The 15,933-nt window shown below is 39.9% G+C and overlaps 1 long non-coding RNA gene across 1 annotated transcript in view; it reads left to right on the top strand.

The window, feature by feature from the left end:
• Window positions 1-15,365, top strand: part of LOC117358194 — a 35,740-nt gene extending 20,375 nt beyond the window's left edge. The window contains exons 3-4 of the long non-coding RNA XR_004538957.1: window positions 10,228-10,258; window positions 13,638-15,365. This is a non-coding gene — a long non-coding RNA (uncharacterized LOC117358194). The remainder of the gene's footprint in view (window positions 1-10,227; window positions 10,259-13,637) is intronic.
• The last annotated feature ends 568 nt before the right edge of the window (window positions 15,366-15,933 follow it).

The raw sequence follows: 15,933 nt of genomic DNA, 5'->3' as shown, positions 1-15,933 counted from the left end.
GTGCTAAGATTGAAAAAAATTGTAGCTCTTCTGGTGCCTATTATTTTCAGAGACGGTATGGTCAGCAAATGCTGATCTGTTGATCTTAGAGAGCTGGCTGGGGAATAAGGTATCAAATAATGATGTAAAAATATTGGTGTGTTGGTTTGTTGAATTTTGAAGGTCAATAGTGCAATTTTATAGATTATTCTATGTGAAATTGGTAGCCAGTGTGCTTTTTGTAACAGAGGAGTGACATGATTGTATTTTTTGGAGTTAATAATAATTTTTATTGCAGTATTTTGTATAATTTGTAATCTTAGTTCTTTCTGAGTTATGCCATGGTATAATGTATTGCAGTAATCCAGCCTGGAAATAACCAAGGAATGAATTAGAACATTAAGAGCTTTTGGTTCTAAGACTTTGGCTAAGGATCTAATGAGATGTAGTTTATAAAATTTTTTAACTACGGAGCTAATCTGATCATGGAAGGATAATTCATGGTCCAATAATACTCCCAGTATTTTTGTCGTCGTCACTTTTTGTAGTGGAAAATTGTCTAAGAGTATTTGTGATAAAAATGTAAGATCCTTTTTCCATGGGAAAAACATTATTGAAGATTTAGATGGATTCAGGGCCAGCATGTTTTCTTTTAGCCATTGACTAATTTGTTTTAACTTATTGTTTATATTTGTAACCTCATTAGAATCAGCAGTATTTAATGGATATAAAAGCTGGATGTCATCTGCATAGGCAAAAGCGGAGAATCCAATGGATTGACTTAAAGTGAGAAGTGGTGCTAAAAAGATATTGAATAGAAGAGGGGACAAAATTGAACCTTGAGGGATACCATAAGAGTTTTTATAGCTAATTGATGATGAATTGTTGAAGTTAATTTTAGCTGACCTATCTTGAAAATATGATTTAAACCAATTTAGAACTTGGTCATAAATACCAATGGAAGACAGTCTCTTAATGAGTAAATGATGGTCGATGGTATCAAATGCTGCTGATATATCGAGTGAAATCAGAAGTACAGATTTGTGGTGATCTAAGTCAGTGATTCCCAACCCTGTCCTGGAGGAACACCAGGCCAATCGGGTTTTCAGGCTAGCCCTAATGAATATGCATGAGAGAGATTTGCATATGATGGAAGTGATAGGCATGCAAATTTGCTTCATGCATATTCATTAGGGCTAGCCTGAAAATCCAATTGGCCTGGTGTTCCTCCAGGACAGGGTTGGGAACCACTGATCTAAGTAATATTGAATGTTAGCTGTAAGACCTATCATAGAGTGTTCTGTTGAATGATTAGATCTAAAACCAGTCTGATTGGGATGAAGTGTATGAGTTTTTTCAATAAAGTTGCTTACATGATTGAAAACAACTTTTTCTATTAGTTTAGTGATAAATGGTAAATTGGCGATAGGTCGGTAATTTGATTCAATTGAAATTGAATCTTTAGGATTTTTTATTATTGGATGGATGATTGCTTCTTTCCATTCTTTTGGTATAAATCCTGTGGTTAAACTATTTTCAATCATTGTCTGAATGAAAGGACCAAAGAAGGAAAAGAAACGTTTTATAAAAAAGGGAGAAATTGAGTTAGAACCTGCACCTTTGACGTTGATACTTTGTAACAATACAGATTATAGTCCCAATACAGATTATAGTCCCAAACTTAATTCTTCAATTTGAGAAAGCCAATTGAAAAAAATGTGCTTTTAAATGTCTTTTAAAATTTATATATGATTCTTCTTTTCTCAAATCTACAGGCAAGTTATTCCATAGCCATGGAACTAAATAAAAGAACGCACACTCTCTGGTTGACACAAGATGTGTCTTTGCGATATGAGGAACAACTACCCTATTGTCATTCAAAGATTGTAGTAAATGCCTTGGGGCATAAAATAACACCAAGTTAGAAAGATATGAAGGCTGTAGCTGAAATAATGCTCTATGTACCAACATCAGGATCTTAAATTTGATCCTAAATTCTATTGGTAACCAATGGAATTTTAAATACAAAGGTTTCACATGATCACGCATATATGCACAGCCTAATAATCTAATCACAGCAACCTTTATATGAAGTTCACAGCAGGGTCCTCTAAGGTGCCCCACTGTTTTATTGGGATGTCTATGTGGTCAACCCATTTCAAGGTTCGCCCCTCCAACATCTAAATGGTACCTAGTTGGACATTTCTAACTTGGACTTTTTGGGGGGTTGAAAATGGTGAATAAAGTTAGACATCCTGGTGGCCAAGATGTCCAAGTAGGAGATTTAAATAAATAAATAAATAAATATAAATATATATATATATATTTGGATGACCCGTTTGAAAATGGCCATTTCTCTGCCACTGACATTTTGCAGGAAACATCCAAAGTCAGACTAAGACGTCATCAAAAATGGCCCTCTGTGTATGGTTTATGTTTATGGTTTTAATTTTATTTAATATACTGCCCTTCCTTAGTCAATAGCATTGTGGTATACAAAATTACAAATAAAATGGAAAAAGAAAAAAGAAAAGAACTCCATTAAAAACTGACAGTATAAAATGTAAAAAGGGGACAAATAAAATAGAATAATATATTCTGCAAACTGCCTGCAGAGTCATCTAACTGAATAGAAAAAAAATTTTCTCAAAAAGGAGCATCTTTAGAAGTGTTCTAAATTTCAAATAAGTTGATTCAAGGTACGCTATATTTGGAAGGAAATTCCAAATGGATGGTGAAATGCAGATAAAAGCTCTCGCTCTCTCTCTCGTTAGTTCATCATGAACTGTGTGGACAGAAGGAATATAAAGATGCTGATCATTCAAAGAACATAAAACTCTTAGTGGACAAGAATGAATAAGAGAAGAATGGTAACCTGGACTGTTACAGTAGATCGATTTGAAATTTAGAATAAGAATTTTAAATTGAATATGAAAGGGAATTGGAAGCCAATGATGCTGAAGATATAAGGGAATGAGACAATCAAAATGGGAAGCATTAGAAAGAACACGAATGGCTGTGTTTGAAGAAATCCTGCATAAATGCTAATACAATAATCCAATTTTGACAAAATAAATGAATAAAATATTTTTGGGGGTGAATCTTGATCAAGAAATGAACAAATCAAACAAAATTGTCTCAAAGAGTAGAAACAAGATTTGACCACTGCTGAGATATGATTCTGAAAACAAGCCTCATTCTGTCCACTCTCCGCCCTCACCACACCCTCATTTTCTGTGTGGAAAAGTATGCATGATGAGTAGGTTGTGTGCCCACTTAAGGCCTTTATAGAATACCATTTAGGGGGCAACCATCTAAAAAGACCAAATCTGTGCTCTAATTTCATGTGATCCTTTATAGAATTGGGGGTTAATAATGTTGGGAAATACCCCCAACTTTCTCCCAGCAGCTACAACAACTAAAAACCTTTAACACATTAGACAACTTATTTATTTTATGTATCATATGGTTTTTACCTCAGTATTCAATCATATAACATAGATGCCAGTTCTGTGGGTACTGTGGATGCTTGAGTACCCCCAATATTGAGAAAAATCCTTGGCTGCCTCCAGGGAATGGTAATTTCTGTTGGGTATAGTACCCCAAATCATTTTGAAAAGTTGGCTTTATGCCATAAAGTACCTGTTATAAGCTATCGTAGCCCAAATTCATTCAAGAAGGATTTTAAAGACATATAACAAAAGGAAACTACAGATGGATATGTACGACAACATATTAACTGATGAAAGAGCAGCCTGTACAATTCTAATGATCATGTGGGCAGTAATGCTGCACATAAGTTTAAACTGTCAGAAGCATCAAAGGGATTCAGGCTATTTAAAAGGAACATTAATCCACATCATCGGGCAAGTTATGATCCCACTTCAGATAGTACAAGACAGACTGCGAAGTTCTCATTTTCTCTCTCAGTGGCACTCACTCCATGATACAGTAAAAGATAAATAAGAAGAGAATTTGTAATATACATAGATTAAATTATTATCGTTTTAAGGAGAAATGTCACCCTATGTAGCTGCAATAAAAATTCAATGAACCATCTACAAGGAAGCTGCACAGCAAACAAAGAATGAAAGCAAAGCAAAAATGAAAAACACATTCCATGTAGCAGCATAAGCTCTAGAATTTATTGTCAGAGAAAGTAGTTAAACCTCCTTTTATCAAGCCACATTAGGGGGTTTTTATCACCGGCTGTTGCAGTAAAAGCTCCGACGCTCATAGAATTCCTATGAGCGTTGGAACTTTTACCACAGTGGCTGGCGATTAAAAAAAAAAACCTAATGCAGCTTGATAAAAGGGGGCCTTAATGTAGCTTTGTTTAAGAAAACTTTTGGACAAATTGCTGGAGGCATACTTCATATACGGTTAAGGTAGAAAGCCGCTGCTTTTCCCTGTGGAGTAAATAACATGAAATATATTAAGGCTAATCCAAAACACAGTGTTCCATTTAATTTTTGGATTAAAAAACCAGGAACATGTCAGCCCTTATTACCGTCAGCTGTACTGGTTACCAATGGAAGCAAGAGTACTTTTAAAATTTGTTTGTATTTGTTATAAGAAGCTATTTGGATTAGCTCCTTTATATCTCCTTTCTCATTTTGAATTGTACTGTTTGACTAGGTCTACTCGGTGTACTGGTTTATTCACTTTTCCCAAAAAATTGCCATTATAAAAAGTATTTTAATCGATCTTTGGCTTATCATGCAGGTAAAGTTCAAATATATTTGACGATCTGATTCAATAATCTGATTCTTATTGCACCTTTAGAAAACTAGTTAAGACCTATTTGTTTAAAAAATGTGTTACTTGATTGATGATTATGTCATAGTTTCTTACTGTATTTTTCATTTTTGAAATATTGTACTTGCTTTTTGTGTGTTTTATATCATCACTGGAATGTCCAGTCCTTTTTATTCTGTGAACTGCCTAGAACTATTTGGGTATTGGCGGTATAGAAAAATAAAGTTATTATTATTATTATTCTGCCTGATACTTGAAACCTGGATTGGCCATTGTTAGAAACAGGATACTGGCCTAAGTGGACCTTTGACCAAACCCAGTATGGCAATTCTTATCGTCTTTGCTCTTACTATTCTTCTCTATAGCAGCTCTTAGTCATACCACAGTTAATAGCAGGCTAGACTTCTGCAGTTACTTATTACTAAAGTCCTTGCAGTCAGATTTACTGAAATTCTTTAATTCAGTGATTTGGGAGTCCTTTTACTAAGGCGCGCTAACCGATTTAGTGCACGCAAAATGCTATGGCGCCCCTAAATCGGTTAGTGCGCCTTAGTAAAAGGACCCCCTTGATTCTTAGATCTTTACCACTGGGTTCATCTTCTTTCTTTACTGAAAATGTTGCATGAGTGCCTATTTATTATTTTTTGGATTGAGTGATTAATTTATTCATGATACCCCACAAGTTCCAATGAGTGGGTCAATGTGGCTTATAGTTAAAAAAAAAAACAACCATAACAACCATAGGAAAGGAACTCCATTTGAGTACAAAAAGGAAAGGGCAACACTCATTCCAGGGAGAATTTATAAACATTACATGCAACATTTAAGCTCCTATTGCTTTCTTTACTTTACCTTGGAGCGGGAACAGTGTCTGCAGTGACATATATCACTTAGAAGATCAATTGTGTTGGACATCCAACTAAAGGATTTTTGTAATATGCCTCATTTGTTGCCATGATTTTCACTTGTTGACTTCCCTGGCAGTTCAGCTTCTCTCTCTTCTTCCCCCTACTGGTTGTATGTTCCCTTTGCAATTGCTAATAAAGATATTAAAAAAAGAAAAAGACTAACAAAATCATTTTAAAAACATCACCATATTTAAATAGTAGCAAGCTACTCTATTTTATGAACATAAGACTAGCCTTACTGGGTTAGACCAATGGTCCATCAAGCCCAGTAGCCTGTTCTCAGTGGCCAATCCAGGTCACTAGCACCTGGCCAAAACCCAAAGAGTAGCTTCCCCCATGTCTTTCTCAATAACAATGGACTTTTCCTCCAGGAAATTGTTCAAAACCTTTTCTTTTTTTTTTTTTTTTAGTTTTTGTTTCTGAAGCCTCAGTTCTATGCATTTGGATGATATGAAGTTACAAATTTAAGTGAGACTTTTGTAGTTTGGGGATCCTATTACTAAGCTGTGGCAAAATATGGCCAAAGTGTACCCCTACATGGATCTTTTCTGTGTGCTAAGGCTACTTTTTTGTTGTGGCCAGAAGTGGCCAATTTTCCAATGTAATGGTCATTAACAGAAATTAGCATATGAAGCCTTATCATCACCTATTTTGTTAGTGCTTACTACAGCTTGGTAAAAGGGCCTCTTTATGTTGTCACAGGTGAACATAAGAAAATAAGAGTTGCATACTGGAACAAACTAAAAGTCCATCAAACCCTGTATCCTGTTTCTAACAGTGGCCAACCCAGATCACAAATACCTGGCAAGATTCCAAGGTGTAAAATAGATCTTATGCTGCTTATTCTAGAAATAAGCGATGGATTTCCCCTAGTCATCTCAATAATGGCTTATGGACTTCTCTTCTAGAAAATTAGCCACACCTTTTTTAAACCCTGCTATGCTAACTGATTTCACTGCATTCTCTGGCAACAAAATCCAAAGTTTAATTACATGTTGTGTGCAGAAATATTTTCTACGGTTTGTTTTAAATCTACCTCTTAGTAGCTTCATTGCATGCTCCCTAGTCCTAGGGCTCCTTTTACTAAGCTGCGTTAGGGCTTTAACGCATGGAATAGCACACCTACAATGCCACATGCACTAGATGCTAATGCCAGCATTGAGCTGGCATTAGTTCTAGCCACGTAGCGCGGGGTTAGCGCGCTAATCTGCTGTGTGTGCTAAAAACTCTAGCGTACCGTAATAAAAGGAGCCCCTAATATTTTTGGAAAGAGTAAACAAGTGATTCACATCTGCAAGCCAATGACTCTCAAGACCTTAATTTTAATCATGTGACCAGATAAATTAACAAGTTATCTTAGCTTGATATCCTGTAGTTGAATATTAGTCCAAAAGTTTCTAGATAATATGAGGTCAATATGTTTTATAGAATTTTGTATTTTGGTTTTCCCTAGATTTGTACTTGTCTTAAATTTTGAGGTTTTTGTCACCAGTTACTTAGTACTAAGCACACAAAGTAGCTATTTATAGTGAGCATTGTTCTTTAAGGAGTGCAGTTTATTGTCTGATCAACTTCTTAAGGCTGAATTCAACCATTTTTCACATATTAAACCTATTTTTCTCTATAGCTAAGTAAAACCCACAGAGCCCTTTGACACACTGGCATTTATAGTTATATCCCACTGACTGCACACCACAGAGATAAACAATAGATGTGTGATGTGATGTCTTCTTAGCATTAAAAACTCCACAGTGAAAAACATGTTACAATAAAAAGGAAAATGAGTACTTTCAGAAGTTTGAGATTGTTTTCTATTTAAATGCAGATAACAGGTTTCCTTGGAGTTACTTGGAAGTCAATAATCCTCTAAATCACAGTTCTGCAGTTTCCTTTCAGGCAGAACCCCCCCCCCCCCCAACCCCTACACACACACACACACACATATTTGTTTGTACCCCTTTACCTTTGTTTGTCTTGCTTCCAACTGACTCAGGCTTTGATTAATTTGCAAATTTAGCCTAATATTTGTGAAAGAAAGAGCCATAAGGACATAATCAGAGAACAACTTAGGTTCTGAAGGATGCATTTACATCTTGAAGGTAGAAACTGTTTTCTTCTTGTGATTGTTTCTTCAAAGTCAACTGCAGATTTTTTCAGAAAATATTCAGTCTTGTGGTAGCCCAGCTTGAACCACTTTCTAATTAAAATGCTAAGGTTTGCGTTTGGCTGTTTTTATTATTATTATTGTTATTATTTAAAGCTTCTTGGTATGTTTGAGCTGTGGCTGGGCATTCAGGTCCTCCTCACAGCTGCTAAATAAATATATAAATACTAGTGTTTAAGCCCGTTACATTAACGGGTGCTAGAATAGATGCGTAGACTTTTAGCACAATGGGGCGCTGAGGCGTTTCTTTCTTTCTGTTTGTCTTTCTTTCTCTCTCCCTGCCCCCTTTCTTCTTTCTGTCTGTTTGTCTTTCTTTCTTTCTGTCTCTCTCCCTGGCCCCCTGTCTGTTTGTCTCTGTCTTTATTTCTTTCTGTCTGTCTGTCTGTCTCTCTCCCTGGCCCCCTGTCTGTTTATCTCTATCTTTCTTTCTTTCTGTCTGTCTCTCTCTTCCTGTCCCACTGTCTGTCTGTCTTTCTTTCTGACTCTCCCCCTGCCCGCTGTCTGTCTGTCTTTCTTTCTTTCTGTCTCTCTCCCTGCCCCGATGTCTTTCTTTCTTTGTCTCTCTCCCTGGCCCTCTGTCCTTCTGTGTGTCTTTCCTTCTTTTTTTCTTTCTGTCTCTCTCCCTGGCCCCCTGTCTTTCTTTATTTCTTTCTGTCTCTCTCCCATCCAGCTGTCTGTCTTTCTTTCTCTCTCTCCCTGCCACACTGTCTGTCTTTCTTTCTGTCTCTCTCCCTGCCCCCTGTCCTTCTGTCTGTCTGTCTTTCTTTCTGTCTCCCTCCCTACACCACTGTCTGTCTTTCTGTCTGTCTCCCTGCCTCACTGACTGTCTTTCTTCTGTCTCTCTCCCTGCCCCCTGTCTTTCTGTGTGTCTGTCTCTCTCCCTTGCCCCCTGTCTGTCTTTCTTTCTTTCTGTCTCCCTGCCCCCCTTTCTGTGTGTCTGTCTTTCTTTCTGTCTCTCTCCCTGCCCCCTGTCTTTCTTTCTTTCTTTTTGTCTCTCTCACCCTGACTTTCTTTTTACCAGATAACCCTGATAAATGTCACCTGTGGCTGAGTAAAATTACCCCAGATGTGGTTTGTTCTAGAAAGGAACCAAAGTAGTCACACTAAAAAACGGATCTCGTCTCAACTTCTCAAATAAGATGAGAGGAAAAATATATTTTTAGAGTTAATTAAATCTTATTAAAAGAGATTGAAGTTAAAATGTGTTTATTTCTGATGCTGAAGATGTTATTATTAAATTAACCTCCCCCCCCCTTTTAGAAAACTGTAGTGCAGTTTTTAATGCTGGCCGTGGCAGTAACAGCTCTGACCCTCATAGAATTCCTATGAGCTTTGAAGCTGTTACTGCCGCATGCAGAACTAAAATACATGCTATGGTTTTGTAAAAAAGAAAAAAAAGGGGTGGGTGGGGTAAATTGTTAAATCGAGAAAAGATGACCATTAAAAATGATGCATTTTTAATTAGAATAATAAATTATTTTAAAAACTTTTATATTTATTAAAAGTGTACATGTAAGTTAGAGTAATAAAATTTGATAAATAATTAAGTATGTCAAAATTATTTAAATAGTAAATTCAGCTGAATTTTTACATGAAAGTTCTGTCATTACAATTTAGCACCCCAATAACGATGTAAAATTTTAAAATATTCAATTCTGAATAGCTATAACAATCTCCAATGTCCAAATTCCGAATAAAGCACAGTATGTTAAATGCTTTAATTTTTATGAAAGCCTCAGCCCTACCACTCCACCACTCAATATATCTTAGTAGCGGGAATAATTACGTGGTTCTCATCACAGGCTTTCAGTTGTTGTGTTCTACTTCTATTTTAATTCAATTTATTTTACTTTTTTATAAACTCCATTAAAACTGTATTATAGCCATTTGGTATTTAAGCCACTTTTCTTTCAGCTAGCTTTTAATATATACTGAGTCAGATGACAGTGACGGCTGTGGGAGACCCTTGATAAAGCATCGGAGTGCGAAACATGTCGGGTTGTTTCTCCCGAGTCAAGCTAGCTGAAAGATAAGTGGCTTAAATACCAAATGGCTATAATACAGTTTTAATGGAGTTTATAAAAAAGTAAAATAAATAGAAGTAGAACATAACAATTGAAAGCCTGTGATGAGAACCACGTAATTCTTTCCACTACTAAGATATATTGAGCGGTGGAGTGGTGGGGCTGAGGCTTTCGTAAAAAATTAAAGCATTTAACATACTGTGCTTTTCGGAATTTGGACATTGGAGATTGTTACAATTTAGCAGGCAGAAACACTTTAAATATACAACTTTTTTTTAGAATTACTATAGTAGAACTATTGAACAACACATTTCAATATCAGATAAGTAAATGTTGTTACAACATGTGGAATTTTTAAAGAAAATTGCTACTTTCCTCTGTTTTTGGATTACAGGAGAGACTACAGCATCTCCTTTTTGACTCAGGTAAGTATGAAGTATTAATTGCTTTTGAAGAAATTCTATAAATAAATGCATGTGCTTCAGTCTTTAACTGTGTTAGTTCTGTGCAGATGTATATCATTTATCTGAAGAACTTCCCGCTTGCTTTATTCTTGGTTTCTTCTCCTTGCTTGCAAATAGCAGGGCCCTTGAAGATCAATTGTAGTTTGTAGAACCTGTAACCTTAAACTTTAAATAAACCAAAGTCCTGACTCCCTATTCTTTTATGTGTGAGCCTCTAAGTTCTATTATGTTCCTCACAGCTGCAGGATACCTGAGTACCGTATTTTCTCACATATAACGCGCGCGTTATACGTGGTTTTTACGTACCGCGCACACCCTTGCGCGTTATACGCGTGAGCGCGTTGTACAAAATTTTTTTTACATAGTTCCCCCCCACGTCTGATTCACACACACCCCCCCCGCAGGACCGCTCGCACCCCCACCCCGAAGGACCGCTCGCACGCACCCGCACTCCCACCCCGAAGGTCCGCTCGCACGCACTCCCACCCGCACCCACACCCCCACCCTGAAGGACCGCTCGCACCCCCACAGCCTCCCGACCCCCCCCATCATGTAGAAGCTCCTACCGGTGTCCTGCTGCTTCCTCTTGGCGGTCCCGACACGATCGGGGCAAGAGGGAGCTCAAGCCCTCTTTCCCCGCCGACTCCCCAACTCCCCGACAATATCGGGCCAGGAGGGAGCCCAAGTCCTCCTGGCCCTGGCGACCCCCCCCCCGCTAGTTGTTCGGGCCAGGAGGGAGCCCAAACCCTCCTGGCCACGGTGACCCCCCTACCCCCACCCCGCACTACATTACGGGCAGGAGGGATCCCAGGCCCTCCTGCCCTCGACGCAAACCCCCCTCCCCCCAACGACCGCCCCCCCAAGAACCTCCGACCGCCCCCCCAGCCGACCCGCGACCCCCCTGGCCGACCCCCATGACACCCCCACCCCCCTTCCCCGTACCTTTGTAGAGTTGGCCGGACAGACTGGAGCCAAACCCGCCTGTCCGGCAGGCAGCCAACGACGGAATGAGGGCGGATTGGCCCATCCATCCCAAAGCTCCACCTACTGGTGGGGCCTAAGGCGCCTGGGCAAATCAGAATAGGCCCGGGAGCCTTAGGTCCCACCTGGGGGCGGGGCCTGAGGCACATGGGCTCAACCCGACCATGTGCCCAAGGCCCCGCCCCCAGGAGGGACCTAAGGCTCCCGGGCCTATTCTGATTGGCCCAGGCGCCTTAGGCCCCACCAGTAGGCGGAGCTTTGGGACGGATGGGCCAATCCGGCCTCATTCCGTCGTTGGCTGCCTGCCGGACAGGCGGGTTTGGCTCCCGTCTGTCCGGCCAACTATACAAAGGTACGGGGAAGGGGGGTGGGGGTGTCGTGGGGGTCGGCCAGGGGGGTCGCGGGTCGGCTGGGGGGGCGGTCGGAGGTTCTTGGGGGGGGCGGTCGTTGAGGGGAGGGGGGTTTGCGTCGAGGGCAGGAGGGCCTGGGATCCCTCCTGCCCGTAATGTAGTGCGGGGTGGGGGTAGGGGGTCGCCGTGGCCAGGGGGGGTTGGGCTCCCTCCTGGCCCGAACAACTAGCGGGGGGGGGGGTTCGTAAGAGCCAGGAGGACTTGGGCTCCCTCCTGGCCCAATATTGTCGGGGAGTTGGGGAGTCGGCGGGGCAAGAGGGCTTGGGCTCCCTTTTGCCTCGATCGTGTCGGGGAGTCAGGGGGGCAAGAGGGCTTGAGCTCCCTCTTGCCCCGATCGTGTCAGGGGTGCCGCGGTTGGCTGGGGCAAGAGGGCTTGAGCTCCCTCTTGCCCCGATCGTGTCGGGGAGTCGGGACCGCTAAGAGGAAGCAGCAGGACACCGGTAGGAGCTTCTACATGATGGGGGGGTCGGGAGGCTGTGGGGGTGCGAGCGGTCCTTCGGGGTGGGGGTGCGGGTGCGTGCGAGCGGTCCTTCGGGGTGGGGGTGCGAGCGGTCCTGGGGGGGGTGAATCGGACATCGGGGGGGGGGCATCAGGCTTTCAGGGTGGGGACAGGACTTCAAGGGGGAGAGGAGAGTCGGGCGGGCGAAAGGAGAGTCGGGGTGGCCAGAGGAGAGTCGGGGCGGGCGAAAGGAGAGTCAGGCGGCGACGGGAGAGTCGGGCAGCATGCGCGGTATACGGGTGTGCGCGGTATATAAAAATTTCTGTACATAAATTTGTGTTTTTTGCGTGCTATACCCGTGTGCACGTTTTACACGGGTGCGCGTTATCTATGTGAAAATACGGTACTGTGTACTCTTACTGAAAATAAAATAAAATGTATTTTATCCTTAACTAGGAATCTTTGTTACTTTAAACTTTATTTCTCTAAACTAACTAAAGCCTCCTTTTATCAAGCTGTATTAGGGTTTTTTATCGTAGGCCACTGTGGTAAAAGCTCTGATGCTCATAGAATTCCTATGTATGTTGGAGCTTTTAGCCCAGTGACCTACAATTAAAAAACCCTAATGCAGCTTGATAAAAGGGGGCCTAAATGTTCAATGGTGCTTCATCTTCATGGCTGTTACACTGAAACCCACACGCTCACCATTTACTCACATACAGACTGTAAGTTCTTCTAAAATCCTAGGTCAAATTATATTTTCCAAAAACATTTCATACTTAAATAGAGCTAACTTTGGCCACTCAAACTTTAAAGTTCAAATTCTGTTTCTCTTAGGGCTCCTTTTACTATGCTGCAATAGTGTTTTTAGCGCGTGCAGAATTGCCACGCGCGCTAAATCCACGCTACACGGCAAGAACTAATGCCAGCTCAATGCTGGTGTTAGCATCTAGTGTGTGCTAAAACCAATAATAAAGAAAACATTTTAGGATTCTCTTTCTCACCACCAATGACTTTAAAAAAAGTCTCTTTTTTTAAAATGTACTTTTTCACTGAATATACAGTATACAGTAATATTATTCAGCAGAAATTCTTAGTTCAAATCATGTTTCTCTCAGTAAAGAGAATACTTTATATTTCTCTTTCTCTCCACTGATGACTTTCAAGAATGTATTTCCTTCTTTGAAAATATTCTTTTTTTTCCCTCTGGTCTAACCATATTTATCTTATCAAACTTTAATATTTAATATTATTCACCACAGATTCTATTAAAATAATAGGATTTCTTTTTACTAAGCTCCCTTTTTACAAACAGCAGATCTTCAGCTTACAGAAGGTTACTTGCAAAATTCACCCAACTAATTACTTAAAAGATCCCTTCTCTATTGGGGGGGGGGGAGCGGAGCTTGTCTTGCTAAAAAATGAACATGTGATTCCGTCATTCTCCCTCTTCCTGAGCCTGACCTACAATTTAGTCAGTTTAAAATCAATTTCCTTTAATCTTTTGAAGGTAAAATAAGTGTGAAACAGTTCTGAACATGTCTTCAAGCAGGCAAGCTTGTACGGAAGTAGCAGCAGCAGCAGTACCTTCGGGATCAACAAAATGGTTCAAACAAGGCCCTCCTACTCCATCAAAAAATCCCCTGCCTAAAGACTCCACAGAGTTGATCGAGCAGATATGCTTGGATCTAAATACAATTAAAGAAATGTTGAAGGAAACTACTGTGCAGCTCAGTGGGGTTAAGGAGGAATTAAATAATTTATCACAGCAAATGGCAAGCTATGCCGTTCGTACAGAACAGTTGGAAAAGATAGTGACAGGGGCTAAGGAAACACTTTTACAGTGTCAGACAGATCCTAAGAGCATAATCTGAATATCTCAGGAGCATGAAGAGATGCAGAATAGGAGTAGACAAAATAATGTCCAGCTTTTAGGGGTCCTGGAAGGGATGTAGGAGTCTAACCTAATTGAGTTTTTAACATCTTTCATTTTGGAGGTCCTTTCATTAAAGTTTAAATACTCCCTTGAAATTGAAAGAGCTCACTGTCTTCCTTCAAGAGCTTCACATAATCAGCTGAGTCCAAGACTGCTCATATTTAAACTTTTGAGATTCCAGCAAGTTATGGAAATTTTGGCAGCTGTAAAAGTGTCAAAAATCATAAAGTGGAGAGATTCACGTATTTTATTTCTCCCTGATTTTGCAAAACACACTGCCACAGTAAGCAGATAATTTTTACAGTTCAGACCAAAGTCAAGAGAGATGGGAGCTAAGTTTGGGCTAATATACCCTGCTGTAATGAAAATTACTTTTAACAACAGGACAACTCATTATCAGGATCCTGTTAAATTAGAAGAATTTATTAATTGTAAGCAAAATCGTATGATTCAATAACCGCTCTTGGAGTATTAAAAGTTAATACTGGTGACAGTTTGTAATGGCGGTTGATTCTAACACACTCATTAAGTTTGCTATAATAGTTTGAATTTATCTTCATTCACCTTTAAATGGTTAATAAATGAATTTTTTAAAAAATAGAAGGGAAAAGGAAACAGCTTTATTTTATTTTACTTTTAAGATGGATTCAAAGGCAACAGCTGGGAGTATGAAGTGTTAAGAATGGTAACTGATTTTACCATATGAGTGACAACAAAGTAATAAAATGAGGAGTCAACGAGCAATGATAATTTCATTGAATGGTTTTACTATTAAGCATACACTTGTCAGTGAGGATCGGATGGCAACTCAACGAGAAAAGGAAGTCATCAGCTTCATTTCTGGCTTTGCTATTAAAATGCTGGTAGTAAATTGATCAAGATGGTTTCCTTCGAGGTTAAGGCAGTGTTCCTCTCTGATCCGGAGTCTGCAGGAGTCATGTGGAAGATAATACGGAGGAATACAGCTGATTGCATAAGTTCATTTTGGAAAAATATAAGCTTTTTAGTGAAGTTGGATTGAGGATTTTGTTTAAGGCTATAAATACTGAGCTGCATTAAGGTTGCTATCTTGGTTTTCCAGTCCTTTTGATGTTTCCTTTGTGAGCGAATGTAAAAGGGTGTGTTAGCTGATAACCTACCAGCTAGACCAGATTCTTGTACCACTGTGGTGATGCATTATACAACACTGATGGAAAAAACCCAATGTATGGTTCCAGGCAGCCTTGCTCTCAGAAGTCTTCCACTGCAGCACAATCACTGTGCTTCTCCTGCTGTGAAATGTGGTCAGTATGGATCTCTGAATCTTCTGTAACACCATGTAAGAAACTGGAAAGGGAGTATCACCCACACATGTCATTAAAATACTAAAAATAAATACCCTAAACAGCATGTTTTGTTTTCAAATATAATTAATTTCTTATAGGTTATATTAAGTAAGCTGTATTAGTAGTTACTGATTGTTTTCCTTTGCCAAGGATCTTCTAATAGGATATACTGTTCTAAGTAAAATCTGATATTATTTATATTTATAATTATATTTCTATATATATTTCTATTTATAAATATATTTGTAGTCACATATTTATAGATGTTATATATATTTCTATATCCTCTATAATAAAACCCTAAGCGTGCATGCGCACTTAGGGTTTTGTGATCCCTGCCACCGTGTTGTGTCCCTCTGTGCCGAATTCCATTTCCGGCACATGGGGTGGCTTGCGGTTCATGTGGCGGCTTCCGACGGCGATTTCAGCGGCGGTTTGACTCCTGCGCTGCCAGGACGCCTCTTCTCACCACCTGACCAGCAAACGCAACAACCGTGGGGCATTTGCTAGACCGGCCCACTTCGATAATGTGAGGTGGGCCGGCC

Source organism: Geotrypetes seraphini, chromosome 3 (genome assembly GCF_902459505.1).
Source record: "Geotrypetes seraphini chromosome 3, aGeoSer1.1, whole genome shotgun sequence".
In the NCBI taxonomy this organism is placed as follows: Eukaryota; Metazoa; Chordata; class Amphibia; order Gymnophiona; family Dermophiidae; genus Geotrypetes; species Geotrypetes seraphini.
This window is presented reverse-complemented; position numbering and strand designations above follow the sequence as displayed.